The sequence below is a fragment of the Struthio camelus genome, chromosome 14, assembly GCF_040807025.1.
Source record: "Struthio camelus isolate bStrCam1 chromosome 14, bStrCam1.hap1, whole genome shotgun sequence".
Taxonomy (NCBI): Eukaryota; Metazoa; Chordata; class Aves; order Struthioniformes; family Struthionidae; genus Struthio; species Struthio camelus.
The window spans coordinates 7,853,626-7,881,117 of record NC_090955.1 but is presented as its reverse complement, the minus strand read 5'-3'; the positions used below and the strand labels follow the sequence as shown (position 1 = coordinate 7,881,117).

At 54.9% G+C, this 27,492-nt stretch overlaps 1 protein-coding gene across 1 annotated transcript in view; it reads right to left on the bottom strand.

Moving 5' to 3' along the window:
* PLXNA1 (plexin A1) overlaps nucleotides 1-4,404 on the bottom strand; it is a 165,309-nt gene extending 160,905 nt beyond the window's left edge. Inside the window, exon 1 of the mRNA XM_068906774.1 lies at nucleotides 4,291-4,404. The gene's annotated coding sequence lies outside the window, so the exon portion shown is untranslated. The remainder of the gene's footprint in view (nucleotides 1-4,290) is intronic.
* Nucleotides 4,405-27,492: the final 23,088 nt, after the last annotated feature.

Sequence of the window (27,492 nt, the reverse complement as noted above, 5' to 3'; positions counted from 1 at the left end):
ACGCCCCAACCCACCGGGGACACTCGGCCCCCTTCGCTGCAGGGGCCTGGCCGCTCCAGAGCGCCGCTCGCCCTCGGGAGAGAGAGTTCACCCGCATTAGTCTGCCTTATGTCACACCTCTCACTCAAGGAGACTTAACTGGAGAAAGGAGCAGAAGCATTTGCATTCGAGGGCGAGCCTGACAACCTGGACACGGAGTTTGTGCTACAGACTCAAACATCTCAGCACACAGGCAACGAGGAGGCGCGCCAAGCCTTGGCCAAAGGGAAAATAAACTCCTGTATGTTTTTAATTCAGGTTTTAAATGGTGACTTCCACCTGGAACAAAGGCTGGAGGCAGCCGTAGCAGCGGGATGCTCCAGAGAGCAACACAGACCAAGATGCCGCCTGGGCTCCTGGATGCGCTCCGACCGGCAGGTTGAAGACGCGCGTTTTGGCTACGCAACGCGCCGAGCGCAGGGAAGATGAGCCACGTCTGCCTGTACCTGGCACAGAAGCCATAAGGATTTATTTATTGGCTTGAGCTTTCTCCTCCATGATATGCATGACATTTGCTCAAACCCAACTTCCAAACAGAGCTGGAGAAACACGTTGTGGTGTTTACACGCACTGTCCCGCTGTGCCAGAGCTAAGACAAGCCATGAGCTGAGGCTGCGTGCCAGAGATGGCATCAAAACACACCAACGTTTTCCCTATGGATCACATCTGTAGCGGGAAATTTTTTTAGAGTACTGCCCAGAACATTTTATAGCTACAAACCTAGAAGAAGTAACCAGCAACCAGGCACCCCAACACCGGAAGGTGGCAAACGCTGGCTCCTTCTGATTTCCCATGGAGTCACGGGCACACAGCACCTCGCAGGGGAAAAGGGCCCCGGCCCAAAACTAGGACAGAGCAGGAATCGGAGGCCACGTTGAATTGATTTCCCAATCACTGGGGCTTCCCAGCCCAGCCCCTGGCCCCAGGGCCTTCCTCCACACGCATGGCACACCACAAGGCAGGTCACCTGTCAAAAACTAGCCAGCAGCACTTTGAACGCTGGTTTCTTCTATAAAGCACAGAAGTGCCTAACGACACAATTTGGAGCAAACACTAATGGATCACAGAGAGTAGCAACCCGAGGTCTGCAAACGTATATCCTACCAGCCCAAGTCCCAAGTCAATGCAAAACCTGAGCTCGCAGGAAGCCCTGGCAGGCAGCGAGGGCCGTACAGGCATCGGGGTGACCCATGCCCACCTTCCCGCTGCTGCGCGGAGCAATGCCAGCACCTTTGCTGCCTTGCCTTTTCCAAGGTCCATCTTCCTTCAGCATGCCAAAAAGCACGACTGACCTGCTCACTCGCCCACACAAGCGACTGCAGCGCCTAGCACCCTGCTCGGAGAGGCAAAGGCAGTCAAAATAAAAGCACCGTGGGATTCAGCAGAGGTCTGCTCCCGTAGGCAAGACTCCCCCTGACTTTGCAGGGAGCCTGACGGCACGAGCACTGCAACACCAGGCTCCTCGGCTCACAAATTCGCAGCTCGAGGCTGAGCCAAGCTCCCGCCGGTGGTTGACGCTACAGCCGGGAGCAAGTCAGACGGCAACAAAGGCCCTGACCTGCTCCGAGCTGGGAGAATAAACACGCACGAGTCTCCTTCATTAAGACCGATCCCAGGGCCAGATTCTTTCCTTTGTTCAACGGATGTGCAACGCGCAGCAACGCCACGGAAATGCATTGCCCGGCCTGACATTTGCACCCGGGAGGCAGAGCAGGGGCCGGCCCCAGCGGCTCCCAGCGCTGCCGGAGCTGCGGCTGGCGCGTCTCGGCATGGAGGAGGGGAGGCAGCCCTGCCAGCATGCAGCAGCGCGGCTTTTATTACCCTCTTCCATTTCAGCAGCGCAGCTCTCTCCCTAAACCGCCCGCACATCCCTCCGTCCCATCTCCGCTACAGTTAGGAGGAGTTTGCTTATCTTTTTCAGGGCCCTCTGCCTCCAACAGGAAAGAGTGCTTTGTTTTACGGACAGCAGCATGGGGCTGTTTTCCGTGGCTACCTGCACAGCCCCAAAGGGGCACGAAGGTTGATTCCCGTGCTCGACTCCAAATCTTTTGGGTCTGTGAAAAAGGGCCAAGAGGGTAAACTTCAGCCCTTCCTCCAGCCTCACCCCCGAAGAGCTCCAGCTACGAGCGATCTCTCTCCCTGAACCGATATTGCTGCGCTAACCACAACAAACAAGCAAACAAACAAAAAAAAAAAGCCATCAAAACTAATCTTCAGAGTACCAAGGGCAGCACAGAAAGCCCAGCCACCAAACGGTGCAAGAGCCAACCAGCCCCCCACCGCTGCTTCCCTGCAACTCCACCGGGGAAGAACGTCCGTCCATCCATCCCCAGGCACATCTGCCCACGCTTAATCCGAGCGCATGGCTTTTCCCTAAGGAGCGGCACTGGGACTTTCTAAGACGCACCCGGACCAGGACCGGGAAGGGCTGGATCCCCATCCCTTCTTGCCTGTATTTCACCCTGCCGTACGATCGCATACGCTGAATTTAAACTTCCTCACCACCCACACAGCCCGGTATTGTCTCGCTGCTGCCAGCGCTATAATTTACTAATATCAGAAGACTGGGACTAGGCAAGCAGGCAGAAGTAAAAACCTTCCCTCTCTGTAACCACTTAAGAAATTATCCGCACATCATCCGCGAGTCTTCTGGCCCACTGATTTTCCCCAGATTCTCTACGTTTCCACCACATTCGGTCTCCGGTGTCTTGAGAGAGATGCATCGAGTCACTCATTTTACCCACTGAGTATATACAAAAGACCCTGAGATTGTTCAGGAAGCAATTAGCTGCTGTTCAGAGGAAAATGGTGTTTTCAAATGGATAACCTTTGATGTAGTCAATAGCCTTGTCTCCTCTTTCCTTTTTTTTTTTTTTTTTGCAGCTTCCCACAAAAGAAAAAAAAAAATCCAGCAAAAGACTAATAATTCGCTCCGATACAGACCTCACTCCGCCAGCAGGGATTTTATCTCAAGCCCGAGGAAAAAGCAGCTTTGAAAAGGCAGCTCGTCTCCCCAACTTTTCTCCCCTGCGTGTCCCAGAGCATACGAGAACCATGAATATTCATCTGCGTGTTAGGAGGTCCTGCTTTTGTTTTGTCCTCCCCAAAGCACGGGGAAGGGGGGGGGAGCTAACAAGTGAGGTTAATGCCTGTCTTTTCTTTCCCATCCATCTCCTCTTTAACCAGTGACCTTCATGTTAAGTCCTGTTTACACAGCAGCTCCCCCCGCTCGGCAAGCACTTCACCGGGGGCAGAAGGAAGATTTTTTTTTTTTTTTCCCCCGCCAGGGGGACAAGGTAAAAGACGGGATTTCGGGATTTATTTCAGCGTGCCACAGCGATTTCGCAAATCCCTCCCCGCTCGCGCACTGGGAGCCGCCGCCGCGTGTGTTTGCGGGCATCAGCAGGGCGGATGCACGCAAGGGAGAGGGGTGAGGGCCACCAAACGCCCAGGGACCGCGGCTTCTCTCGCCGCCCTTCAACGCAACTCCCCGGCCGCAGGCACCGCGTCCCCCGCGGCCGCAGCGCGGACCAGAGCCGGCGAGGCTCCGCGGCCCCCCGACAGCTGCCCCGCGCCCCGGCTGGCGGCCACGACGCGACGGTGCGAGCGCCGGGACCGGCGGCGCCCCTGGCTCACGTCGCCCGTGGGCAGCGAGGGGGAGGGCGCCGGGGGGACACGTACCGGGCGATGCGGCGGCTGCGCCCCGCCGGGAGGCACCGGCCAGGCGGCGGGGGCTGCTCCGCCCGCACCCCCTGCCGTGCCTCCGCCCCCCCCCCCAAAAAAAATCACCGCTGGCTGCAGCCCGCGGCGCTCCGGGTCGGCGCTGCCCCCCAAGGGTAGGAGCAGCTCCCCTCCACCCCCCGACGGCGCCCTGCCAAACGCACGGGGCGAAGCGGGGGGACAGAGGGGCGAGCCCGAGAAGGGGGTTGGGGGGGGGGGTTCTCCTCCTCCTCCTCCCTCTGCAAGCGCCGGGAGCCGCGGAGCCGCCCGCCCCGGCCGCTCGGAGCGCAATGCGGGCTCGCCCCGGCCCCGCAGCCGCGGCCCGGCCCGCCCCGCGCTCCCGCAGCGCGGCGGCTCCGCCGGCCCGGCAGTGCCCTGCCCGGGCAAGCCCCTCTTCGCCTGATTTTTTTTTTTTTTTTTAAGGGGTGGGGGGAATGAGGGGGAAAACGCAATCCCGCCCGCCCCCAGCACGCACAAAAAGCAGATGCGCGCACCGCGCCCGCGGAGGAAAGTTGCAATCGGGTTACTCACGCCGTGGATCGCCGCTCGCCTCAGCCGTGCCAGCCATAATTGCATTCCACACCGAGCCGCCCGCCGGCCCCCCCCCTTCTCCTCCTCCTCCTCCTCCTCTTCGTCTTCCTCCTCCTCCTCCTCTTCCTCTCGGCCCTCCCCCCGCCGCCGCCGCCGCCACCCGGGGCTCCGCGCTCGCGCCGCCGCCGCTGCCGCCCCGCATGAATGGGACGGCGGCGCGGGGCCCCGACGGAACGCCCGCCCGCCCGCGCGCCCCCGCGGCCCGCGCACGCGCACGCCGCGGGGCGGGGGAGGGAGGGAGGGAGGGGCGGCGGCGCCCGCGCCCGCGCCTCCAGGGGGCGCCACAGCTCGGCCGCGCCGCGGAGGGGGAGGGCAGGAGGGAGGGGGCTCGCCCGCCCCGCCCCGCCTCTTAAAGGGGCGACACGCGTGGGAGGGAGGGAGGTGACTTAGGAGCGGCCACGGCGCGGGTGGGGCCGCGGGACTCTCCTGAGCAGCCACGTTTTCCCCCCCCGCCGGTCCCGCCACCACGGCGCTGCCGACCGCCGAGCCGGCCCCGGCCCCAACCCTGCCGGCGGCACCGCGCACAGCGGCCGCCCGGCTCCCTCCGTCCACGGGGCCAGCGTGGTCCCCGGCCGCCCGTCGCGCAGCCCTGAGCGGCCATGTCCGGGCGCGAAGGGAGCGGGGCGGGGTTGGGGGGGGGGGGGAGGCGGCCGTCAACACGACTGTGGGGACGAGAGGGAGGGTTTGGGGTGAAACACGCCCCGCGTCACCTGGCTGCTCGCCCGCCGCGGGACGCGCTGAGCCCCCGTGGCCATTTTGGGCCCCCACGAGCCTTGGGGCCTTGCGGCCATTTTGGGCCCCCACGAGCTTTGAGGGTCCGCGGCCGTTTTGGGGGCCGAGGCCACTTCGGCGCCTGCCCCGGGCCACGGCCCGCAGCCTCCCTCCTGCGGGCGGGCGGGCGGACGGACAGAGGCAGGACTTTGCTCTCCCGAGCTGCCAGTTCAGCATCTTTCCACACTGGCACCGCGTCTGCGGTGCTTTGAAAAATAAAGTCACAAAGGGGAGAAATAATAAAAGCCATTAAAACCAAAAAAAAAAAAAATTAATTGACGGTTTGAGTTGATTATTTGTCTTTTCAAAAAACACACACCATGCCGGCCACTTTTGTCACTTCCATTTTTTTTTTTTCTCCCCTTTAGGCTCTCTCCTTTTCTTTTCTCTCTTATCAGGCCTGGAAGCAACTTCCTTTCCCGCGCAGCAGCGGTGCCCCCTCTTCCCACCCTTTCCTCCCGCTCCCGGAGCCGTCTGCCTCCCTCCGGGCCCCCTCTGCCCACCAGCACCGGACACGGAGGCAAGGACGGGGTCCAGCACGGGTTTTTAGGTCCTACAGGGATGAGCGATGGTCTCTCTGTTGCTCTGTCATTTCTTAGTTGGGAAGTGACCTTTTTAAAGACAAATAAAGAAAGTGTTTATAATCAGGACTACACCCCCACAGATTTCATCAGCGGTGTTTGGGATATAAACGGCAGGGAGCTGCTCTACCCGATCTGACTGCCAGGGGATGGAGCTACAGGCACTTGCGCCTCACCAGGACCCCGGCCGGCTCGCTCAAGCACGGGGTCCGCGCGGGTGACTTCGTCCTGGGGCGAGGCCACGAGCTGCCAGCCACGCACATGACCTTGCAGGCGCAGATACCTCCCAATGTAGCAGGGGCAGGTTGCAGAGCGCCGGCAGTGGGGGTTTCCGGGCACTGGGACAATAAATACAGATGGTTTGTTCAGCCTGGCCCCACTTGCCTTCAGTGCAGCCACTCAGCCAGATCTGCGGCCGCACTGCCGGCACACGCTTTGCCCGTCCGACTCAGGCATGCCATTGAAGTTGAGGAGTCACCACACATCAGCTGCACTGCCGTAACGCGCGCTCTCACCTTGCACAGACACGCAAACGTGCTCATGTGGACCTCTTTCACGGAGGTTTGAGCAAGCGTGCTTGCCTCCGCATGCACCAGTAGTTAAGAGCATGTACACAGCTCGATACCCTGGTTGAAGAGGATAACTAATGCGTGAAGCCATGGAGACCAGGAAACCTCCGTCATCAAGGAGAGCGCAGAGCCTGCTGCCAGCTTTTGGGAAAGAGCAAGGAAGGAGAGCCAGAGATTGCTGGAAGCCCCTAGTGACCCTCAAGCAGCCAGAATGGAGAAGAAAAGGGGTCCTAGGGGGCTCCGGCAGGGCTAGGAAGAGGAGATGTAGTGCAACGTAGGTAACTCAGGTGAGTGTCACAGCAAAGGTGCTTTTTACACCCCGTCCTCAACTGCTAGGACGTCGGCACCGCTTGTGCTAGAGACTGACGTCGCTCAAACCCACTCGAAAGCACAGATAACATCCCTATCCCTCAGACAGCAGGTCCCTTCCCACCCAAAGAGGGTTCTTTTCCTCAGGTTTGGTCTTCCCTCCTTTATCCCACTGCCCTAACTTCGTCATCATCTGCCTTGTGGAGGCTCGGAGAAAGTGGGAATTGGTATGTTCCCTTTGAGATAGCAGTGTCAGTGCCTGCCTTTCTCCCACCTCTTATTTGTGCACAGAGAGGCACATGGGGCCCAAGCTTAAAAGCTTTCGAGACAGAGGAGAAAAGAACAAATGAGCTAGCTCTAACTGCAGGAAAGCGGCTGGGGTTTGGATCGCTTCCCCCAGATAGAAAGGAACAGTTCTCCTTTTCCTTTTTTTTTTTTTTTTTCCAAGAGACTAAATTTAGTGAATTCCTTTCACATTAAAAACTTGTCAGGTATTCACATCCAAAGAGCCTGCTACTTGGGTCTCTTGGGGGAGTTACTGAGACAGTGAAACCTCTTAAACGTATAAAGAAGGAAAAGATATTCAAGCAATCCCCCACCACTGCTTTTTAATGTGCTGTCTCTCAGGAGCACTCCACGGGCACCTTGGTCTCATGGCTACTATCTTGTGCTGCAGGCGCAAGAGGAGAGGCGATGAATTATTCCTCTCCTCGGGAAGCGCTTCGCGCACAGGGCAGGATCACCCAGCCCTTGGCAAGGCAGCAACCCAGCGGGCACCAGCCACCAGGCCACCGCTGCGAGAACCGTGTGAGACAGTTCCCCATTTCTCCCCTGCTCAGCTCTGGTTGGGAGGGAAGTCAGAACGATTTATTCTTGCTGAAGGAGAGACTGATGGATTGTCAAAATAGCGATGAGCAAAAAATCAAGGTGGCAGAGCTAAGAAAAGCACGCAGCCATCCTGGCTCCCCATCACACCTCCAGCCAGTTAGCAGCCCCCTCCTGACTCCTCCGAGGAGGGTCCGCCCCAGAGAGAGAGGAATGAAAAAGGACTGCAAGAAAAAACAAGCAGCCCCCGCACCAGGAGCCCAGCACAGGAGTCGGGGAGGGATCGGGTGCGCAGCAGGGAATTTTCCTGGGTTCATACAAGGTGGGAAGGAGCCTCAGGCTTGCAGCAGGCTGCAAAGCTCACTGGCTCCACACAGCCAGCCTAACGGCTCATCTCGCACCGTGCCCTGGGAGCAAGAAGACCTGAGAGCAAGGGGACACGCTTGTCACTCACATCGCTTCCCTCAGGATCTGGGCACCTCACCCCTACAGAGGGGCCCGCATTAGCCCAGAAAGCCTAGCCTTTTTGTCCTGCCTCTGATGGAGCTTTAATTGCTCTGTTTTCCCCTTCCCTTGTGCATCTTCATCCCTCTTTAACTGACAAACCACTGAGGACTGACAGACTCAGCCGTGCTCCCGCATGCCCTGGAGACAGCTGGCTTGAGTGGCACCTCAAAGGCACTCAAAATTTCAGAGCTCCACGGGGTGCTGGGAGGAAGGATTTGAAGCAGAAGATGACTCTGTTCTCAGCTGGACCAAAACCACAGAGGTTACAAGTTCGGCCGGCTCGTTCTCATTATGCTAAAAGCATGTGGCTGACTCTGCACTTCTTACGCAGAACTTTGACCAAAATTACATTTAGAGACAATCTGTTCCCGGTGTGTCTGGTGCACTTTCCTATGTTACCGAAGAGACGGAGGGGCATTTTGTTCTCTAAAAGCAGCCTGACAACTACTTTGTAAAAAGAAACTAATTGGGAGAGGATTAGATCGCCGAAGAGAGCCAGAATAGACGAGGAAGCTGTTCTGCTCAGCTCGCTGGGTTAATCCAGTCCAACTGAGTGCTGGGGGACTAAAAATAAGCAGCTAAATTTGTGATTTTGAACTGTTTTCAATTTCTGACTGCAAGAGCTTTCCCCTTGGGAATGTGAATTCCTGCACGGTGCATGCAGGTCTTCATACACAAGGCATCTCCCTTGGTTATGTCTCATGAACCATCTAAAAATGGATCCCCTAGAATGTGTCACCACAGGTTTGAACTCTCTGCTCTAAACAGCGATGCTTAGGGAAGAGATAAATTCAATGACCCCATCCCAGAGGCCTTTTCCTCTGCGAAATCGAGCTTGCCCAGAGAACAGCCTGCAACAAATATTTGGGCTTTGGGGACATTCACACCCAACCCTGCAGCTCAGCTCTGTCCACCAAGTCCCAGGACATCCACTGGAAGGCAAGAGGCTTCAAGAGCAGATCAGTTCTGCACAAATGTCAGCGATGGGTGTTTTTTTCCTCCTCCTGTCCTCATCGACATCTTTGCTAATAAAGAACCAGAGAACCGAAAGCCTGGGCAGACAGGCTGGGGAGGCAGCGCAGTGGCCAAACAGAGGGTTTGTCAAAGTTTTCCAGGAGGCGTCAGCAGCTCTTTAAGCTTCTTGACAGCCAGGATAACAAAATGTGTCTGCAGAGCTCTGGGGATCCAGAGCGAAATTAAAATGGGTAATGAATAGAGCCATTTTTCAGGGGATCGCAGCTGCAACGCAAGCAGGGCCAGCGGGCAAAAGGCACTGAAGAGGCACACGCGAAAGGGACCCGGGGTGGCAGAGGGGCTGTCACGGAGCAGGCATGTGCTCCTCCTTCTCCCAGGCCTGGCCGATAGGGAAGGCACTTCACTGTCTGCCAGTGTGACTTTTATCCCACGCCTGCTGTGCTACGGACGCCCTCTGGATCGGCAGGCGCCTGCAAAGTATCGCTGATGGAGCGGACCTTCCTCCACGCCTGCTGTGCTTATGTTCCTTGAAATGGGGAATTTTCTATTAGAGGCCTCGGTGGGCAGGCAGCGCTGCCATTAATTACAGCAAGAAGCTCCCCCCTCCATGCCAGGTTGGCAAGCAAGAGGTTTGCCAAGCAAAGCAGGATGCCACAAAGGAGGGAGGGAGCTCAGGAGAAAGAGAGGCTGGGGAGCACCCTGATTTCAGCAGCTGTGTCTGTCTTGCAGCGGCAAGCCCTTTGACCAAGGACAAAGTCCCTCCTCAGGGCAGTTTGGGGAGACGGTTGCCGGGAGCTGTATTTGTGGGAAATACTCTGTGAGATTCCCATGAGATCCCTCAGGTCTGTAGTGGGAGGTCTGGGAGTTAGTGGGACCCAGGGAAGGATGACCAGCACCCTGCTGCAAGGCAGGGGATAGACACCTTTCAGGTAGTGTTTGAGGCAGTATTTGAGAGCTCGTTCTGCTCTTCTAAAAACTGATTTCACGCTCACAAGAGACCGGGCTGCCCCAATGATGGTCTATCCACTGGCTGACAAACCATGCACATGCACCAGCCGTTCCCACACACCTTCCCCAGGGGAGGGGGGAAGCCTACAGAGATCCCCTCTGGACATACCTGCATGGGCTGAGCCTTCTTCCCGGCTCATTCATCCCTTAGCCTGTGACTTAGAGCAGTGCTTAATTAGCAGAAAGCCTGATGTAGACACCTGTCAACTCCTCCGAGACAACCAGCATTTCACGTTAGCTGCCCTGGGGCTGTTCGGCAGGAACAGCTCTCTCTCCGTATTGATATTCCTTCATCTCAGCCTATTTTCCAAGCCGTCAAGCTGCCATCTCAACTCTCCCAGGCCCAGCAGAGCCCAGGAGAGCGGCATCACGTCCATCAGCTCCTGGACTCCGTTCCCACCTTTGCTGCCGTTCACAAACATTCCAGCCACTTTGTGCTTCCGCCCGGCAGCATGAGGGCTCCCTGCTAAGTAAATCAGACATCCCTTGATGAATCAAACCCAGGCTTCCCTGCACAGCGTGAACCAAAAGCAGACAGGCCTGACTTCAAGTCAGGGCAACTTTGAAGGTAAGAGAGAAAGTCACTTCCCAACTCTGCAGCGAGTCTGTGCAGACACAGACCTCCTTCACCCTCCAAAGACCGTGGATATGGTGTCACCGCCTCGGCCTCTACCACACCAGGACTCTCACCCCACCGGGAGATTCAACAGTAGTTGGGCTGAGATAAACCGGTAGAGGCTGTACAGCTGCTTTGATTGATTGCAGCCTCCAGAAGGGCGCAGTGTAATGGTAAGCATGTTTAATGCTGGTGGCATTTAGCAATGCAGCTGTACGTCATTTACCTTAGGTGGGCAGAGTTTCGCCATCAGTCTCACAGAGATAGCAAGACACAGGACAGTTCGACCAACAGTTTTAAGAGAGGTGTAAAGTGACCCCTGTTCATTGCACCAGACTTTACCTTGCTATTCAAACCTCATTAGGTTTCAGAGTCAAAGTCATGGCTCACCACCTCGGCTGGCCCTCCAGGAGGCTGGAATCAGGCAGCACATCCTTCCGTTTCCTGGGTCTGGAGATGCTCAGAGGGACACGCCGCATCCCTCAGAGCCATCCTCCGTTCCTCCTGATACTGTAGCCCACCACAGTGCTGTTCCTTCCCACCTGCCCTATTTCTTCTCTTGCCAGGTCTAGCTACGGACCCTTTTTACAGAGCAAATTCACCTCCTCCTTCATGATGAGATGTATAATTTCCTTCTTCCCAAAGGCTTTCTAGTCCTCCGCAAGTGTCAGGAAGAGAGGTGCTGTGCCCTGTGGGCAAGGGGTGCTTGCAATGGTCTGAGAGCATCCCCCCCTTCCCATTTCATGCATGGGGAGAAGAGACACAACAACTCCATTAAGACCAGATGATGCATCAGCCAACCCAGGCCCCTGTTCTCCCCATTTCCTGATGCAAAGCACAGCTGAAAAAAGGCAAAGTACAGCCTGGGATCACGAGACTGTGTTCACAGCTGCTGTAGCTGCCTCTAATTCTAGGTGTCATGCCCCATCTCTGGGGCTGGCTATTTCCCCTTGGGATCCAAGTCAGTGGAAGGATCAGCACCAAACCCCCTGGCCGTTCAGAAATGCACCTCTGTCACACAGGACAGGTGGGTGGCTACAAGACACCAAGGAGTCCCTTTGCTTTCTCCAGTGCCCATGTAAAATTAAAAGGGACAAGGAAGAAGCTGCTGTAAATAATGCATTTGTGGCGCGCTACACGGCTTACGGAGCACATAGTCATTGTCTAGTCTTATTTAAAGAAGCCCAGCCCTGCCTGCATCATTAAAAATGTATCCTGATTTCAGCTTCATCCCGTATACACTCACCACTGTGAAGCAGGTGGCTCGGTGGCTGTTTTCATGCCTTCCCGCTCTCAGCTAGTCCAAAGCAGCCTCATGCTGGTATGAGCGAGGCCTCTGGGTCACATGAAAAATTCACACACTTGGCATCAGATGTTTTCCATCCCTCTGCTCACTGCTCCTCCCTTGCACCTGGGCCTGGGGCGGCATCGAGACCCGGGCTCGCTCTGCCGCCGTGTCCGCTGGCTGCGAGGCACCAGCGGCACTGCTCCTCTCCCAGCATCCTCCAATCTAATAAATGATGCTAACGAGAGCTGTTAAGCCCCAGTCCACCCAAAGCATAAATCCCACCACTTTCACATCCTGCCTGTTTAAGTGCTTCGGTGCTTTGAGGTGCTGGGGCTTAGTCAATAGAAAGAGCACCACCTCCTGGCACAACGCTCCCCAGGCTGGCTCCAGTGCTCTCTGCCTGACTGAGCTCCTAGCAGTGGATAAGGTGCTTTGCTTTCTTATGCTGGCTGCTCCGCAGGGCCAGAAATGCTGATCAGCGCTGGAGTGCAGCCTGCTGCCCTCTCCTCTCCCCCTTCTCCTTCCAGATGGGCTTATTTCTCCCCTGCACAACCCCCTTGCTTGCGCCCGGCATCTCTCCCCACGCGTGGCCAGGTGGGCTGTGGGATTCACTGGCTCTTTGCAGGCTCCAGTGTTAAGAGCCAAAGGGAGCCGGGCCCCAAGGGAGGCTGTTTTCCTACAGCACCCTCCTGCCTTGCTGGAGACAGCAGCGAGGAGTCGGGCCCCTTAGGGAAGCGCAGGCTACAGCGTCATGTTTGCTCTTCGTTTCCGTTCCAGGGACGCAGCTCCGGAGGCTGGCACGTTGCTCCCGGCGGTGCCGCGAGGGAACTTAATTCGCCCTTGGTTATCTGGAAACGGTGGCTGGGGCTGAGGGAGGAGGCGAGATGGCCTACAAGGTTGGGGGTGAGGAGAGCAGGGTGAAGTCTCCCAACGCCTGGCTGAAATTGGCCACGTGCGGCCGCAAGCCGAAACGCCTGTTTAGAGATGCAGCAGCGTTTCCCATCACGTGTGCCTGAAGCAATGCCGGCAGATTTATGACGAGTGAGTGCCATTCGCAGGCTGAGCCGAGGCCTGGCGGCAGGCGCGGGGCTGCCTGCAGGGTGGCGAGGGGACCCCCGTAACGAAGTGGCACGCCGCGCGGGACGCCTTCATTCAGCCGTCGTGCGCAGGCAGCACGAGCCCTGCAGCTCCACGGGAAGGAGGTTACGGGATCCCGCAAAGCCACGGAGAAGGCTCTCCGATCTCATCAACGTGTATAAGTATCTGAAGGGGGGGTGTCAAGAGGATGAGGCCAGCCTCTTCTCTGTGGTGCTCAGCAACAGGACAAAAGGCAACAGGGAGAAACTGAATCACAGGAAGCTCCATCTAAACCTGAGAAAAAACTTCTTCACTGTGAGGGTGACAGAGCATTGGAACAGGTTGCCCAGAGAGGTAGTGGAGTCTCCTTCGCTGGAGATATTCAAAACCCATCTGGATGTGATCCTGGGCAATATGCTCTAGAGGACCCTGCTTGAGCAGGGGGGTTGGACTAGATGATCTCCAGAGGTCCCTTCCAACCTCAACCATTCTGTGTTTCTGTGAAGGCTATGGGATCACGCAGCCCACTGACAGAGGAGGTTATGGGATCCCACAGCCACCGGTACCCAAGCTCCGACTGTCCAGCTGTCACAGGCGAAGCCTGGGAACAACCATGTGACACTTCTCCATGGGAGCAGGGCAGCCTGAGCAGCTCCAGCAGCTCCTGAAACGGTGAGGCCGCCTACCCTGCACGGTGCCGGCACGGGGGAAGAGCAGGACCCACCAGGGTAGCATTCCCATTAGGGTGTCTGCGCCAGTGGGTCTGTCTGGGCCACGCTAATTGGCAGCACTCGTTTCTCCAGGGAGGCCAGGGCAGAGCCAGCACTGTCCCCGTTCTGCCAGGTGATCCAGATTAAACAGCAGCAGAAATGCCACCAAATTAGAAGAGGTCACCAGCACTGAGGAAAGCCATCTTCCTCTTCCTGGGTCCTGTGGCTGCTCCCTGCACCCAAACCCTCCGTAGCAGCTACCTGAGTGCACGCAGCCTCTCTGTGCCGTGGGATGTTTGCCTCCATCCTGTCCCCCACCAGCCAGCGTGTTTGGGTTAGAGTCATTGGGTGACAACCCCTTGTCCCTGAGCCAGCGTGGGCTGCCACACGGGCAACGACGGTCCAGGAGCAGCACCTAGTCCTTGCACTATCTCCCATCCTGCAAAGAGCTTGAAAGAGGAGGAATCGGAGGCAGCGAGCAGCAAAGGGAGGTGACCACGGCCACAGGCTGGCCCTCCCCAGCTCTGCGGGGAGACAGGGGAAATCCAGGAGGTTTCCAGCCTGGATCGGTGGCCCCCTCCCTCCAAATCCCCGCAGCAGGGCTGCAACTTGCAGCTGGGACGGCTCGCCAGCACTGCCTCGCCAGCACTGCCTGCAAGGGGCAAACTCGCTCCAGAGAGAGACGTGGCTGCGCCCTGACCCCGTCAAGAGGCAGAGCTATCCAGCACGTTCACCTCCCCGGCCAAAATACCCTCGCGCTGCTCGAGAGGCTGCGCACGCGACAAACCACGAGTGCACGGAGACCTCAGGCAAGCCTGGTTATTGACCGTTTATAATATTTATCCCTTTTGCTGCACACCTCCTCCTGCTGCCCGGGAAGCCCTTGAGCCACCGACCAGCTAAGGGAAACTCCCGCGGTGGAATAAGCCGGCAGCCTCTGTGCGACGCGCGGGCGCCTGCCACATCCCCGCGTCCACCCGGGAATCCGCCCCGTCGTCCCCCCGCGGAGGAGCTCTTCAGAGACACTGCAAGAAAACCTGGGAGATAACACATGCCTGCGACATTAGCAATTAAGGAACATTAATTATAATAATAATAATTATCACAAAATAGCATTTTTATGGCACAATATTATGCTGAAGGATTTACAACATACTGAATCATGAAGTTCGTAATTAAAGTTATTTTAGTTTCTAATTTCGTTTTAGTTCTATTCCAATAAAAGATATGATAAATATACCTTAAAAAAAAAAAAACCCGCAGAAACCATTACTTAAGACAATTTCCCTATACAGGGATGTTATATTGCAGCGCAGAGTTCCCCTGAGAAGCATCGCCATCCACGGCGAGGCAGAAACGTCCGGCCGCGTGAAATACGCCCCAGGAGTTCCTGTACGTCTCGCCTCGCGCCGGCGGCTGCTGCCAGCCCGCAGCTGCCCTTCCTCAGGGCCGGGAGCGCGCACGGCCGCGGCGCCGGTTCGATCCCCCGCGGCAGCGCTCGGCGCCACGCCGAAGCTTCAGTTTCGCGCCCGCGAGGAGCAGAGCCGCCTTTGTTCGCACGTCTCCGTTCAGCCGCCCGGCGACGGGAGGAAGGAGTCCTGGCCGCCACCGACTCCTGCGTGACATGTCGCTCTGCCTCGGACTTCCCTCCATGCACCTGTAACTGTCCTTAGGGAAAAGGGAACCAAAAAAAAAAGGCTGAAAAACAAAAAAGAACTGAAAAGACATGCACAAAAAAATCCAAGTCTCTCCAGCCTTCGGCTGCTTGGAGGTTGGTTGCCCCCTCCCCCCAACTTTTTCCATCAGGAAATGTTGGTTTGCTAAAGGGTTTACCACCAAAAAAAAAAAATAAACCCGCAATCGTTTTGAAGAAAGTTCATCACCACATTAAAAGTAGGAGGAGATGGAAATTGTTTAGACACGGCTGAAGAACGGTGGCTTGGAAGAGCAACGCCTGATATTTCCATTTTCAAAGGATGTTTCATTTTGGTTTTTGAAATAAATTCCACAACTTTGAACAAGTCAAAATCAGAACAGAAAGGGTCACGTTTACCGAAACGGGACGCTTTGCCTGACCCGTATTTTGTTACGCAGGAAATTTAAGCGAATGCATCAGCCCGCTGGGGAACAAGGAGCCTTCCAAAAGTGCAGCTCCTCCCCTGAAAGGACCAAATCCAGCCCCGCTTCGCCCAGCCGCGTGGCTTGGGGAGCCCTTTCCCATGAAACCACCCACGGACCCCACGGCCCCGGCCGTGCTGAGCCGGCACCCTGCGCGCACGTATACTCGCCGAGCGAGAGGCAGCGCCGGTCGCGAGCGGCTGAAGGCCCCTCCCGTCCATCCATCCCTCCTAGGGCCACCTCAACCCGTCACCACGCGGCGGTGGCAATCACCGTCGGCTCCAGCCGGCCGGGGCAGAGCCCCTGCACCGCGGTGCCCCCGGGGGGGGCGTCCCGTCCCCCCGCCGCCAGCGCACCCCGGGCTCTGCGCCAGCCCGGCTGACTTCGCTCCGTCATAATTAACGAAGCGCTCCGGTACGCGCTGCTGCCCGCCGGGGCCTCCCCAACGCGGATCATCCACCTCGGCGCAGCCACGGGAAATGCTGCAAGCGGGGCCGGCAGACGACACGTCTCGGCTCGCTGACGTCCTGTAAACGACGGCTCAGTCGGGAGGCAGCGCCGAGGCCCAGAAAACCCGGCGGAGCTGCCTGCGGGAGACCCTGAAACGCTCCGTGCCAGCCACGGAGAGACCCACGTTCAGCTCGGAGGGAGATAAAAAAACCCCAAAGAGCAGAGCAGGGACGGTCGGGGCGCGCGTTGGAGAGTAGTACATGTTGGGGGGGGAAGCAGGGGGCGTTTAACTAAAAGAAGGGCTTATACTACTAGCAAGACTGTTAATTGATTCAGAGAGAGCGATTTCTAAATCATACCCTGACGCGCACGACGCGATCGATGAACGCGCTACAGCAGAAACCAGGCTGCCAGCCCTTTGGTTGCGTTACTTTGCGCCGGGGCCGCGCAGAAAGCCCTGCAGAGCAGTGGGGCCGGTGGGCGCCCGGCTCCCCCGGAGGACCCCCCCGCTCCGGGAGCCGGCACCGGCCCCGGGAGAGATCCCGGCACCCAGAAACGGGGCTTTCTCCAAGATCACGCCGTGGTTCAGCAGCACAGACAGAAACCTGCCTCCTTCTCCCAGCACCGGTCGGGCACTTCTGCAAAACCACGCTCCTTCTCCTGGTCCCCGTCTCCTGGCTGCTCCCACCAAACTTATTTGAGGTGGAAAAATAAGAGAGAGGAGGAGTGATCATTTCAACAGGGATGTGTCAGACATCCCGAAAAGCTCAGCTGCCGGGGCTTTTGCAGCATGGCAGGTTTAGGAGAGGGTTTCCCACCTTTAAGAAGGGTTTTTAGCAACTGGAACAAGTCTAGAAGATCCCTCGCTCCATGCGCGCTGCCCTGGCAAATCCCCGCTGCCCAAAGGGAGAGCTGGGAGCTGAAAAACCTGAAGCAAATACAGACACTTCGGTCTGTTTATAAAAAAGTTTACAGAATGATGAGTGAAAGACAGCTAATGATGCATAGTACAGTTAGTGCCAGGGAAAACGCTCTAAATTGAAGTCCTCAGATATGAAGAGAATCAGCATTTAATAAGACAGTTAATGTATGTTATTTAAATGTCACTTCATTATTAAAAGTGTATATTTTTTGAGGTTTAATAACCATGTAATTGAGGCATCTTTTCTATAGTTAAACCTTGGCAAATATGTTTTTCATAATTAGCCAGTATTTATTTAACATGCAATAACCATCCCATTAAATTTAATGACTTCAATTAATAGGTACAGAGGGGCCTTTTTTTTTAAACGGCAACGCGCATTCCCAAAGCCGGTTCCTCATGTGGCACCGCCGCGAAGGACCTTGACCGCCTCGGTCGGGGCGACCCGGCAGGGCAGGAGCGCGGCGGCCGGACACCCGAGCCCCGCCGGACCACAGCCCTGGCGTGAGCACCCACGCGGGCAGCTGGCCCCCTCCGTGCCCGGACCCCTCCTCGCCTCCCTCCGTCCTGGCCCCGGAGGCGCGAAGCCCGCGGGTAGATTTTGCCGGTGGCCGCAAAGCGGGAAAGGCTCAGCCCGACGTAGCCTCGACCAAGCCTTGGCGCCGTTAGCAAATAGCCCAGGGTGAATTAACTCCTTTAATAAACTGCCCAGTAAAGAGTTATTAACCCACCGTAATAAAGCCTGGCAAGAGGCCGCGTGCTGCAACCCGGCCGGGCCCCGGGCTGTGAAAACCCTCGCAGCTCGGGAGGAAATCTCCAGCCCCGCGTGGGGACGCCTGCCCTCCTCCGTCGCCCCAGCGGGACCCCCTGCACGCACCCCCGCGTCCTCCAGCCGCCCGGCTCCCCACCGGCCTCCGCCGCCTGCTTCTCCATTTGCTCTTTATTGCGTTTTAAACGTTTGTTCGTTAAGAATAAAATCGCAGCTGTTAAACCTTCACCCGACGCGCGGCAACGGCACCGAAACGATCAAATCGGCGGCCGCGTGCTCCGTACGGGACGGCCTGGGGGCCCCTTCCAGCCGCCGGCGCGGAGGGAGCGACGGCCGTGCAGGGCCTGGAGCCGAGTTTTCTCCCGGCCTCGCGCGGCCACTGAAAATTTAGGGTCCAAAGGCAGCTTTCCTCAGGGCCTGCCGGTGCTCAGAAATTTGCCCGTTTGCGTACAGCCCGTTTCTGCTGGGAGCGCTCGCCCGCAACCGCGGCGCTGCCCCCGGAGACCCCGAAACGCCCGTCCAGGCCACCCGTGCCCCAGGGCCACCTCCCGCGGTGACGGCGCTGCACGCGCTCGCTGCCGCCAGGGGACTCGGAGAGGCTGTTTTAAGCCCTGCTCCGTGTTTCTGGTCGCCTCGAGCCAGGACGAGGCGCAGGAGACAGCAAGGCCTCGAAGGCGCGCAGGAGGGGGCTGCCGGCGCGGCAGGGCCCCAGGCCCGCTCGGTTCGCCCGCAGGGCAGAGCGCCGGCCCGCGGCCTCCCAACGCCGCCGACCCGAGCAGCAGCGGGCTGCCCGAGCCGAGCCGCGTCCGCCCGGCGGCTCCGACTCCCTCCCTCGCGCTCCCGCTGCCGAGACGCTCCCGGGCCCGCGGCGCCTGCCGCTCCCCCCGGGTTAAAGCGCCGACCGCCTCTCGGCTTTAATAACCTCTTCTCGAAAGCCGGGGGGGTTTCAGAGCCAGAGGCCACGGCCGATTTCTGCCCCTTGGGCCGTTAGGTTAATGCACCGGCCCTCCCTAGGGACTTAACCTAGATTCGCGTCCCAGGCGGGTCACCGGCGACACGAGTTCGGTCAGTCCTCAGCCGAAGGGACCAGCCCGGTTTGACCGCCACGGGGCCATCTTCCACGCCAGGCGGAGGCGGCCACGCTGTCGCCCAGGGCTTCTGCTGGCCCAAAGCTGGGGGTGGGGGGGGGAACCATCGGCAAAAGCACAGACCGACAGTGCCATCTTGTGCTGCCTGCCTGAACGGTTGCGGGGCCGCGAGCCCGGCCGGCCAGGCCCACGCCGGACACGCGTGGCCGAGCAGAGGCGAAGGGGCCTGGGGCTGCGGGCGCCCGGCCCCGCATCGCTGCAGGTGCGGCAGGGCCCGGGGCACGGCGGCCGCCGGCCCTCCCGTCCGGCGAGGTCTCCGGCCCCCGCGGGGCGCGAGCCGGGGGGGGGGATGAGGCGATTGGGGGAAAAAATAAAGGAGGGAAAAAAAAAGGAAAATCTGCTTCTCAAATTACCGCCAGCACCAAATGTCCCTTCTTATCAAGACTGGACGGGTATTCAATTTTCTCTTCAAACGCCTGCCTTCGGAAATGGTAATAGCGTTTCAAATCTAGGGGAAAAGGGAGGGGAAAAACTGAATATGCGAGGATTAACAATGAGAGAGAGAAAGAGAGAGACAAAGGAAGAAATTATACCAAAAAAATATATATATATGTAGTCGGAGCCTTCGCAGGAATTAATTAAATACAAATACAAAGAGAAAATTAACAGCCTCATGCCTAGGCAGGGGGAGAAAAAAGGATATTTTCTGAGCTTAATTAACCTTTTTTTGCCAAGCTCAATAAAGAGGAAGGGGGGAGGGAGGGAGGGGAGAGCAAAGACTCCTAGTTGCTTTGGCTTGCAGGAAATAATTTCGGGCGCCGGTGCCGGCCGGGGTCTGCCTGCGTGGGTTCGCGGCGCGCGCGGTCCCGGCTTGGGTACGTGGCAGAGCTGTTTGCACATAAAGAACTCGTTTGTTGGGCCTCATCGGTAGGTAGATCAGGAGGAGCCGCGGTCCCGCCGCGAGGAGAGGACCTCGAGCCGGGCGAGGAGGGACACGTCCCCTCACGGCCGTGCCGGGGGAACCGGAGCACGTTGGACATCCCGGAGGAAAGGGCAGGGGATGGCGGTGGCACGGGAGCCGGGATGGCTGCACGACCGCGGCCGTCCGCACGCTCCCCAACGCCTTGTTTGCAGGTTTGGAGTCTGTGGTGCTTGGGGGCATCAGGCACCAGGTGACGGCTTGGAGGGAGGATAGGTTTTCAGAGCAGCCCGGACCCCTGGGGAGCCCCACTGTCACCCTACGGAAGGGCTGCACTGATTTTCCATATCCTGATGCCAGACTCAGGTTATTTCAAAAGCTTTTCTATCGTGACAGCAAAGTGTTCCCAAGACCCAACCGCTCTGGTCTCCACCAGCTAGGTCAGGTCTTGGCAGGGTGAAAACACAGTGAGGAAAGCAAGTTTGTCGAGGCTCGAGACATTGAGGTCACCGTGATAAACCTAAACCTACTCTTCTCCCCAAGCATCTCACAGGGGCTGCCAGGAGCAAAGGAAGAAGCTGCTGAAGAGGTCAGTGCTCCCAGGCCAAGTCAGATGGGGCCAGAACTGCTCCAAGCAGGGTGACGGGGATGCGGGCATGCTGCAGGGACCCAGTGATACCTTTTGAGAAGGTTTCCTTCCCAAAATCCTGGGAAGGGCCGCTCTCCTTACCCAGCCACCCCTCGTGCCTGGCCAGAGGACGCAGTGCCACAGCTCCAGGTCCTCTTGCTGCTCCTCAGCAGAGTAGAACTAGATCCTGGCATCTCTGTGGTGGTATCTTCTCTGCCCCACCAACTCCACGCACTTCCCAAGTTCCTGACCCCCTTCTGGGCCAGAGACTTCTCGAGCTTTAATGCTACTAATCATCCTCAGTGAAAGGCAGCTAGCGCAAGGCTCTCTCGATTTCACACAAAGCCCCCTCCTCTCTCTCCAGGATCCACCTGTGATTAAACCCTCGCCCTCCCGGTACTCACGCCCTGGCTCGGGCGGGCACGGGGGAAGCCCAGGCACACGCGGGCCGCTGGAGGAGGCCGCACGCAGCAGGGCTGGTGTTCAGGGCAGGGTCAGGTTTGTCATAACCCAGCTTCCACCGGGCGACGGAGGGAGAAATTCATCATTCCCAGGCAGGTGGGTGATGAAAGGGGCAAATTGAAAATGCAGAGCTCGGCGCTGATCTGACCCTGCTCTCATGGCCTGGTCAAGGACACACACACGGCCCAATGGATTATTCAGGAACTGGGAGAGGGCGATTGATAAGGTAGACCCAACACCTGCAAGCGCTTACTTAACAAACTTGGCTCCTTTTCCGTCCAGGAATAGATTGCAAAATTATTCAAGAGTCTTCAGCGTAAATTATTTCCAGTATAAGGATTGTTTAAATTGCAAGCTGGGAATATTACTGTGAAGTGTACAAGGTATGTGGTAAATTATGTAACCAATTTATGTAATTTATAAATTGAGTTACATAAATTAGCCACACAAGGTACAGCATGAATGTCAAATTGTGTATTCAATTGTCACAATAATAGCTCAGCATCAGATTAGCTTGAGGATTAATCCAGACAGTACAAAGTCTGGATATTACAAATAAATAAATATAAATATCAAATTGTATACTCACCGCTCAAACTAGAAAGTTACTGGCATTAATAAAATGCAAACACTCAAGCACTCGCTTATGCAAAAAGAGGAGGCTGACAGAGGAGAACCACTTTGCTTCCCAGTTTGCACAGACATACTCATACACTATTCTTCCAGTAGTCACTTAACTGATCCCAGTCTTTGGACCACAGGAATTCAGACTCAATACTTTATGAAGCATTTTTAGGAAAGGCAGCAACTACACAAGCCTTCTCCAAAAGTCCATGTCCAACTCCTGGAGTAACGGAATATCTCCACTAATTGTCAGCAGTAAGGGGCCTATAAAATCATCAATGACTTTGCAATTAAGAAGTTCTTAATCTAATTAAGAGCACCTTCACACTAATTAACTCACTGCACATAATGCCCCGAGTATGGAGGAAAAGTACATGTAGTAAATTAATATACTGCCTAACTTTGACATTCTCACCTGCCGTTATTCACTAACCTAAGTTCTTGGGACCTGGAGGGGTCTTAGGAAACCAGAAACAAGGCTGTTATTTTTCCCCAAATTAACAGCCAAAGGTACATCTCCACCTCTCCTTTTTCACCAGCGCTTCCCCTCCTCTCCCATAATCTATTCTACCCTTAGTCTCAGCATGGGCAATGCTCAACACTGAGCCAGGGACAGCTTTTATTAGGCTGGATGAAAATAACTGATTTGGACCAGCCAAAGCAAGGAGAGCCAGGAGCAGGAAGGAGTGTGCCCTAGCCAGTTCTCAGGATGGTTCCCTCCCTCTTCTCTGTCCCTTCCTTTCCATCCCTCTCATAACATGTCCTCACCACTTCAGTCCCTCCAGGCTCCCTGACCCACATATCTCAAAGCCACTCTACCTCTCCAGATGCCCCTAGTTTTCCAGGGCACCTTAACCTCTTCCAGAAACTACACCCAGAGCAGTCGGAGGAGCCAGGGAGAGGGGGGGGCGCTACCTATCCCCTGGAAACCTTGGCTCACAGGTTGGCTCGGTGGGCACTATGTACAGGTAGCAAGGATGAGCCGTGTGTCATGCTTTTTGCTCCATTGCCCACATCCTCAACTAATGCTAAAGGTTTCCGAGTTTCAGAATTTTTTCTTCTTTAACTTTTTACTCCTTATTAAGATCTAATTTTCTTTCAGGTTCAGTATGGCAGAACTTTGCTCTCCTGTGAACAGTTGCTGCTGAACTGTGATCTACTTGCCCAGGAGTGCCACAAGGCCGGTAGCAGTGTTAAAGCACCAACTTTAGTTTCCCAGGGGTGACTAGAAATAGATCTAGAGCACAGTTCTCAACCACGGCTTATTAAATATCTCCTCTGTTAATAGGTGGGATGGCTTCTCCCAGGGAGCTGTGCGAATCTGGACGTCCCAGGCAACCCGTCACGGAAACCACTGGTGGTAAGTAACCACCTCAGAGGTCAGAAAGGTGATACAGACTGGCTCAAAATTGTGGTGTGCACATGGGTCTCATTTTTCTATGCAATTCTTCGCACTATTGAACAGAGACTTTTACCTAGCAGCAGCAGAACTGTGTTTTGAAACACCTGGCCCATCTCTCACAGAGAAAGCAAACGGAGCCCTTTCTCCTGATGCAGACCATGCCACACTTACCTCAGACACTGTCCCCTTGACATCAGATTCCTATAACCTATATAGAGGTACCCTAACCATTAGCTGAAAACAGCCTTGAATAACACTACTCGAGTTTTACATCAGGAACAAGCAGTGCAGCCTCTGAAGAGGACTTACATTTTGGTCTCTGAGGAGCAGAACCACCAGACCCTATTGTCTGAGGCTGCTTCCAAAAGACTGTCAGCTTAGACTCAGAAGCATAATTTCTCTTCTCTGTTTGGCCACAGATGAAATTGGTGAGCCTTCCCTCAGACCGCAAAATTCATTTTTCTCAGCGATGAGGAAGTCAGGCCAACCAGTGGCTGGGTGGAACTACAACTGTTGGCACGCAGGTTTCATGACTGGGTTTCATTAGGATGTTAGGGAGAGCAGCCATGAAGCCCTTTAAATATATTACTGTGGGTATTCCATTTTCTGAATTGCCCCCAAGTCTGGGGATGTTTAGTCAGGGTACCAAAAGGCACTACATAAAACAATTAGAGTGCAGTAGTGAAATAACAGACAGGCATTTTGTCTTTTTGTACCTTCTTTCACTTGAAGATCCTGTGGCACTGCACAAGCACCTGAGTTAAGTTTGGAACAAGCCTAGCACACAGATAAGTCTCCTGGTCTCAGCTTCTACCCCACGTTTGGGCAACACTGCCTGCCAACTGCGTCAGCCTTCTGCTGTACCCCTTCCCACCAAAGGAGCCCCGATCCAGAGATGTGGTTGCAGAGCCATGCTTGGGAACAAGCATAAATCACAAGGCAAAAGGTGGCTTTGGAAACCTGCAATGCGTGTGGATGCCAGGCTTAGTCTATGTGCAACGCTGGCCATCACAGATGCACAGCACCGATCCATTCAATCCAGTAAATTGCAATCCGAGGAAGTTATCATTAGTTGGCAACAGCACACTGGAAGCTACGGAGTACAGTGAAAAACCCTCAACACAAAGAAGGCTTGCAAAAAGAAAAATAAGTAAATAAGGATTAAAGGGGCTATGAAGGCTGTTTCATTGAAGCAGCCCATAAAAAGCAATTTCTCTGCCTTTTGTAAGCTTTCATTTTGGCTGATATGATTTAAACTAAATCCTGAACTGGCATTTTCCCCCCAGCTCGTTAAAAACCATGAAGCTTGGTTTCCTCAGAAGTTAAAAAGGCTACTGAAGGAAGAGGAAAGAATGAATTTTTTAAAAGTCGCACTTGCACACTGCTTTATCAAATGGCAAAAACTCAAATCTCTCCCTTGGTTCAGCTGCTCAGAGGGTAAATGCATGGCAACACTGGCAGAGTTCCTGTTTACTTGTTTTATGATGGTTATAATGAGGAACCCATTAAATTAATAGCCATGCTTTATTTTTAATGTTATGTTTAGCTAATCCTGACTTACAGTGGCACTCCCCATTCATAGAAAATAAAAAACAAACCCTCTATGGTGATGGATTCTACCACCAAGAGAATAGATATGGAGGGATGCTCAAGAGGTTGTAGGAAGGAAAAAATATGCTTTTGATGCTTTCTGAGGGAGCGTCACTCACATCCCTTAGCTGGTGCCCATTAGAGAAACTAGCTCAGGTAGTTTCAAGATCTAAATAACACAAAATTGATCTAACCCTATTTTTTTTTTTTTTAAAAAAAAAAGGCACTGCCACACCAGAGCCATTCTCACTCCCCCTGCAGCCCCTCTGAGCACCCAGCACCATGTACCAAAACACAGAGACACCCTCCCCTCCCACACCTGGGAGCGAAAATCCCCTTGGACTGTCACTCCCCAACTTCAGCAGTGGATATTCTCACTACCTGTAAACCCATAATGTTTAAATCATCCATTCACACCCCCTGGAGTATGTTAATGATGCAACTGGGTCAAAATGCCTCAATCTAAGACTAAGATCGACCTCAGACCTACGAAAGCTAATAGCAGTCTTTCAGTCTGCCTATTCAGTGCCAGGTGCATCGAGGGCCATCCTGTCTCTGCAGGGCCCCAGTAACACTGCCCAATATTTGCAAAGGAGTTGCCCGCTCGGAGACGCAAGAAAAGCCATTTCAGCAGAGACACGTTCGCAGGGGGCCCGATCTAAGCGCACACACACAAGGAGACAGAGAGCTTCCAGCTTCTGTTACCCAGCAGGTTAAGACCACCACAGGTCAGCATTGACCAAGGACAAGCACAAACTGTTTCTGATAGCCATAGGAGAGTTGTTTGTGCTACAGGATCTCTCACCGGATCAGGGACAAGCCATTCAAGCACTACTCATCAGGTCCACTTCTCATGACGATGCAACAGCCAGTCACGTGCACTCCCTCATGGGTGGTGGACTGGGAAACTCCTAGCCCAGAGCTCTCAGCAGAGGGCAGCTGCCTCAGAGCAGGTACAATCCAAGTAAAACAAGCCCTTATTACACCAAAAACATTTGGTAAGGACCAGCAGAAAAGAACCCAGACGGATCCGGAGCCTCCAAGTTGGTTTTCAGAAAGCTACTAACCAAGCCAAGGCCAAATAAGCCTTCCTTCAGCTCCTCCTAGCCCTACATTATTTCCCACTTGGTAGTCTAAGTGACTCAATAATCTTGCCTCATCTTAAACAATGATAAGAAGAAACAATTAAAAAAAAAATCTACAGAGAAGAAAATAGCAAATGTACAGGAGCAAACTGCGGGCATCAGTTTGCCATAAACGTTAGCAGTAAGAGATGGAGGATGAAGACGATTTACTCCAGAGCTACCAATCCAACATCAACTCTGTATGCAAGGAGGATTTTAAAATCAGAACTTTATCTTAAAAGATGCATAAAAAGGTGAGCAGATCATAGCCCTCCAAAGACAGCCATGTGAGCCAAAGGGCTTCGTTTGGGCTCATGCTAATTAGCAAACCTACCCCAAAGATATCAGAAATTATATTTATTTCTAAACAAATCGTCTGAAACAAAGTGGAGGGGGGAGGGGGCAGGCAAAGCAGGAATCAATAGCAAACTTCAGCTCCCCAGTCTCCCCTTCTCTTAAACTGCCTGGGTCTTTCACCCTACAGCTCCCAGACAAAACCACACAGGGAAGCAAACCACACTGCAGGAAGCAAACACAAGTACTATTCAGCTTCTCGTAGCACTGTTTGCACAGAAGGAATTGCTGGTTCAAGCACAGACAATTCCACTGAGTGAAAGGAGGAAGAGTGTCTAATTTAGGCCATTCACAAAGGAAAGCTAGCTTCAGGTGCAGTCTCTTTCATACCCCAGAGGGAGCAGCTGATTTCATCTACAACTCGGAAACAAAAGTTTGTTTGCTATTTGCCCTAGAGTAAAAAGCCAAAGCAAAGTTCTTTGCCATGCGCTGACCTCTGTAAAAAGTCTGAAAAGAACGTGTGTCATTAAATCCAAGATACAGTTTTGACATGGAGCCCCGAGACCGGCAGCTTCTCCATTAGCTCCCTCTGGCTTAGCCCCAGGCTGCACAACTACCACTACGCCGGCATAATTAAACACCAGAGTGGGAGATGGAGGGACATCATTACTTGCTCTGAAAGCGTGAAGACGACTACTGGCCCAGGCTAATCACTTCAGTTTGCATCACCCTTCAGTCTCCCAACGCTAAGGGACTAACAGCCTAAGAGAACTGGGGAAGTGATGAGAAACCACAACACGCACAGAAAGCAGAGTGATAAGGCTGACAGATATGGAGGTCAGGCGACCTCCTTCACTTCAGGAACATCACATCCATCTTCTCCAAGGACAAAGAGAGAGAGAACTCCACTGAAGGAGAGCAGGTGTTGGGCCATGGCCCTTCAGGCTCCCGTGGGTTTCCCTTGGTGTTGCATCAGCTGAAAAGAGAAGAGAGGCTGATAATTCTACAGGGCACAGTGCGACGGCTCCTTGGGGTTGCCAAAAGGACTGCAGCAGTTGTAGGTTTTGTTTTAACCAGGTGCATTTTAAACTACAGCAACTGTTAAGAGGAATGAGAGGGAATGAGCAGAGAGTCCTTGTATCTACACTACTTCTAGTCCCAAAAGACCAAGTCACCAGCCAAACTGAAGAACATGGTTCTGAGATGCACAGCAGACTGGCAGTGAAGCATTTTAGGGAATCAGACACAAACAGTTAAGCAACAAGCTATAGACAAGCACTTTTAACCAGTTTGGAAATAAAAAAACAACAACAACGTGAAAGACAAATTGAAAAATTCTGCCTGGAAAAGCAGTACACAGCATGAGATCACAGAATTCAACAGACTATAAAATAGGAAATGAGACTTACTCTTCTCTCCCTACAGCTACAGAAAACCCTCCTACAAAGATAACCGACATGCTCGGCAATTGCCTTCCTCCTCCAGCCTCTCCTGTTGTGGACAAGGCAGAGTTATT